Raw genomic sequence first — 5,164 nt, forward strand, 5'->3', positions numbered from 1 at the left:
CCTTCCCCAGATGCACATCTTCAATACCCATACAAACACGCCACAAAATAAGATGGTCCTCACTTGAAAACTGTGGGAGGAGTTGGGCGGACAAATTATGTACCCTCCATAGAATATTAATTTCCAAATAGACTAAGTTCAACAACCTGTAATTTTCTCAAAAATTGTAGAAAATCAAAATCCATCCCACATGCACATCTTCAATCTGTAAAATTCAGGGGGCTCAAGGCGGCCTCCAGACCCCTTACCTCATAGAGTTGCACCCCCTAACCGCAATTCCTGGATCCGCTCCTGCACTAGACAAAAGGTAGGTCTACATGTATTACATGTTTTTTTTCAAACGTGTATATTGCGTGTATAACTTCTAGATTTCAACAATGCATTCCAGGAAAGCATACATACATATATTTCGTGCATTGCTACTGTCGTCTGATTCATTATTCAAGACAATAATATAATGGCATCTTCAAATTCACAGAGTAAAATCACAGGTGCTTGCATGGGTCATAATATATAAATATACATCTAAACTTATGCATATATGTATAAGGTTAGATGTGTATTCATATATTATGACCAAAGCACCTGTGAGCAAAGTTGGACGGCTGATGAAATACAAGTGCTAGCATCAACAATTTGCGAAAATATAGTGATATTCTGTTTGCAAAATTTTCTAGTGATATCTCTTCGGAGAAAAAGAGGGGAATCTGGAACGAAATCACCAAATAGAAAGTAGTCTAGTCTTTCAAGAGTTGAAATATACCAAAAGTTCAGATGAATATTAAAAGGAAAGAATGCTAAAACATTTGTTGTTGGAATTTAACACCCCCTTCCACCAAAATTTAAAATAAGGACTCAATATGTAGTCGTTATCCTCTTCCATATATTATCATTATAACTTGGAGGATATAAAAATTGTAAATTATAGGTCATTAGACACAATTTCAGTTTTTTAAGAACTTGGTTGATTGGATGGAATAAATTTCTAGACAGTTAACATTAATGTTCCTTGATTGTAAAATAGAATTAATCTAAAATATGCATGTGACGTGTTACGTTCCATAATATTTGTGTAAATGAAAGTCAAATTAAAAAATTTCAAAAATGAAATTAAAGCTTCCAATATTATCATCAGATAGTTCCCCATAAGTTTGTTCACATTTTTCACTATATTTTTTCATACAAAACAACAATTTTTCAAATTGTACTTACTTACTTATCCTCTTCGTCCCCGGCGAGACAAGGCTTCAACAAGTTGTCTCCATCTAGCTCTGTCCTTGGCAATATACTGTGCCTGTCCCCATGAGTAGCCCATTTCCTCAAGTTCTGACGTTACGGTTCTCCTCCAGGTGGTACGTGGTCTGCCTCTTTTCCTCTTTCCAGGTGGTGTCCAGTGTAGAGCTACTTTGGGAATCCTGTTCTGGGGCATTCTCATTACGTGACCAAGTCATCTCATTCTTCTTTGTTTTATCTCTGTGGTGATGTTCTTGCTTTTGCACTTTTGGTGTAGGTTTTTATTACTGATTTTGTTTGGCCAAAAGATTCTGTTTATTTTTCTAAGGCAGTTGTTGTGGAAGGCCTCAACTTTTCTCATATCACTGTCTATAACACGCCAGCATTCAGACCCATACAGGAGGACTGATTTCACATTGCTGTTATAAAGTTGGACTTTGGTCCTCAGACTGTAGCTGTTTGATTTCCAGATGGTTTGGAATTGGGCGAATGCTGCACGTGCTTTGTTGAGTCTTGCCTTTATGTCTTTCCCGGCACCGTTGTCCTTGCTAAGTATGCTTCCTAGGTAGGTGAATTCCTCTACCTCCTCCAGTGGTTCTCCATTTAAAACCACAGGTTCCACTGGAGCATTTATTGTCATCACCTTGGTCTTTTTTGGTGTTGATGTTAAGACCAGTTTGTTTGGCAAATGTGTTCAGCTGATCTGTTTTTTTCTTGTAGATGGGTCTTGTTCCCTAAGATCTCTGCAAGGTCGTCTGCAAAGTCTAGGTCCTCTAGGTTGCTGAACATAGTCCACTGGATACCTCTCTTCTTATCTGCTGTGCTGTTTCTTTGGATCCAATCAACGACTATTAAGAAGAGGATAGGTGACAATATACATCCTTGTCTAACTCCAGATTTGACACTAAAGGACTCAGAGGTGTTATTTTCTAATATGACACTGCATTCAAAGTTTTCGTAGAATGCTCGCATAAGGTTACAGGTTTTCATTGGGATTCCATATGATCTAACTATTTTCCACAATGTATCCCTATGCACATTGTTAAATGCCTTCTTAAAGTCAATATAGTTGATGTATAGTGGCATTTTCCATTCAATACATTGTTCGATAATATTACGAATGGCAAAAATCTGGTCTATGCAACCTCTTCCTCTTCTGAACCCAGCTTGTTCTTCTCTCAATTTATCATCAATAGCTTCATCTATTCTGCTGAGAAGTATTTTGCAGAATACCTTACTGGGGACTGAAAGCAATGTCATCCCTCTCCAGTTATCACATATTTGGAGGTCTCCCTTTTTGCTAGTTTTACGATAAGTACTTTACTCCAATCAGATGGTTCCCAGATGGATACAAATAAGCTCAGTAGTTTGTTTGCTGATGTGACAATATCTAATTTTAGCATTTCAGCATGGATGTTGTCAATGCCAGGTGATTTCCCGTTTTTAAGATTTTTAATAAAAATTTTAACTTCCTCCAATGTCGTTAGTTCAAGATCTATTTCCAGGTCTTCCTCAGCAGGTACAGGAGTAGCAGGTTTATCAGGTTCTGGGTAATTTAATACCTCTTGAAAATACTGGACCCACCTTTTGGCCTGTTCATGATCTGTCGATAGTGGGTGGCCGTCTTTGTCCTTGACAAGAGCTGGTTGGGTTGTATTTTTACCACATAGCTGTTTAGTTATCTTATACACAACGCTCATTTCTCCATGAGAAGTTGCATGTTCTGCTCTTTTTGCAAGGTTGTCAAGGTGCATTCTTCTGTCTTTTCTTGCACTTCTTTTCACTTCTTTGTCTTTTTCTCTATATGAAATTTGCATTTGTTCTTGTAATCTGGTCGACTTTGTGCTTATGATTTTTGTTTCAGTTTCTTCCTTTCACTTATTCTTTCCCATGTGTTTGATGTTAGCCATTCCTTATTCTTTTTTGTTCTATAACCCAAAGTTTTTGCAGCTGTTTCAACATATGTTTCTTTGATGGTGTCCCACTTTCCTTAAATGTTATCTTGTTTTCAAATTGTAGGTGCGACTTTATTTTTTTTTTTTTTTTTTACAATAAATTAATTAATGCAATGGATTCCACTTTTAAACATAATTTTTTGAAGTTTATAACGTTAGGAATTAGATATTTCTGATATGGATTTTAAAAAAAAAATCATAATTTGATTCATAGTCAATTTGACTGGTCTCTGAAAACCTCTTTTCTTCTTATCTGCCGCTGTTTGGGTTGCTTCAAAATCAACACCGTTGCCATTATTTGTTTAGTTGTTTACAGACTGATGCCGAGCGTTTGGCGATGGAACTGTCACTACCTGTTTTAACGACTTAGGTGTGTCGCGGCTGAGATTCGAACCCCGGGCCTTCCACATGCGGGGCGAACGCTCAAACCTCTCGGCCACCGCGGCGGTAGTCTGCTTTATGAAACGCAACTTAGTCCGGTTTTATAATTTAGTCCTGTTTTTACGCCCAACTAAGCTTACGTCTGATCACAGGCCTTTTTGTGAAACGGGTCCCTGGTGTCCGTCTGTCTGTAAACTTTTCATACTTTTGATTTCTTGTCCAGAGCCACAGGGCCAATTTCAACCAAACCTTGTACAAATCATCCTTGGGTGAGGGGAATTCAAGTTTCTTCAAATGAAGGACCATGATCCTACCAAAGGGGAGATAATCACAAAAATAGGGTGGGGTCATTTAAAAAATCTTCTCAAGAACCACTGAGCCAGAAAAGCTGAAATGTACACGAAAGCTTCTTGATATAGTAGAGATTCAAGTTTGTTAAAATCATGACCCCCGGGGGTAGGATGGGACCATAGTAAGGGATAAGATTTTTACATGCCTTTGGTCACTACGTATCATCTCGCCCTCAAGAACATGAACGGTATTCTGGAAAAAACACCTGCCCATTCTGCATGCCAACAAACGAATGGCTGGTGTTTTTAAGGAACCACCGATGGCATACTTCAGACGCCCCAGAAAGCTGAGAGAGAGAGAGAGAGAGAGAGAGAGAGAGAGAGAGAGAGAGAATTTATGCCTCCTGGGGCCCAGTCTGGAAGATAAATATCTTGTATCCTGTTTTCTATTATAATTCCCTGTTTTATGTAAAACTTCACTTCCCAACTATGAAGTTATTGTTAGTGTGTAGAAGACACATTACATTAAATGAAAGGTGATAAACAATCTCATGTTCTTTGTATTGGAATCCTGTTCAATAAGACAAGATGAACCAAAGGATTTGAGTAATATTTTGGGGGTATTTATTATGACCAATGTTTACTGGGAAAACGAATTAGATATCAACTTGTCAAATATATCACCAGAGTTCATAATTTATCAGATCTAACTTACAGAGAAGTAGAATAACCATTTAGATTTAATACTGTTCAATTATATCACTTTGATTTCATATGAAAAAGCAGAGAGGAAACAACAGTTGTTTAAGACAGAGTGGAAGAAAGACCAACCTTTACCGTTTTTTTTATATTAAGAAACAGCTGCACGTATGAAGTATACTCTTTAAGGCGATGTTGGATGTAAAGGCTGTTTTCTTTCTTTCCGTGTTTGCGTCACTAAATCCAACATTTTATCTATGACAGATTATGACCTCTACAAAAGAATTAGCCTAGCATTTTAGAGCATTGGGGGATAAAGACCCTACTGGTGACAAAAGGACTTTCGAGTACCCGATAAAATGTCCATTAATCCCGTCCGTGACCAAGTCTATCAAAAGACCCTTCACAGCAAAAAGCATCCGTTAGCTGGGGTCTTACCGTGGAATGGTGATACAAAACAAGAGAAACAACCTTCAGTTGTTGAGAAATTCCAGAAGCCTTCAATAATTTAAAGATAGTCTTATGAAATATAGACACAAATGGAACATTTAAGTACGTTTTTCATAATAGGTGTGAAAGGTCAACAAGTGTGGGGTCCTTTAGAAT

The sequence above is a fragment of the Ostrea edulis genome, chromosome 2 (assembly GCF_947568905.1).
Source record: "Ostrea edulis chromosome 2, xbOstEdul1.1, whole genome shotgun sequence".
In the NCBI taxonomy this organism is placed as follows: domain Eukaryota; kingdom Metazoa; phylum Mollusca; class Bivalvia; order Ostreida; family Ostreidae; genus Ostrea; species Ostrea edulis.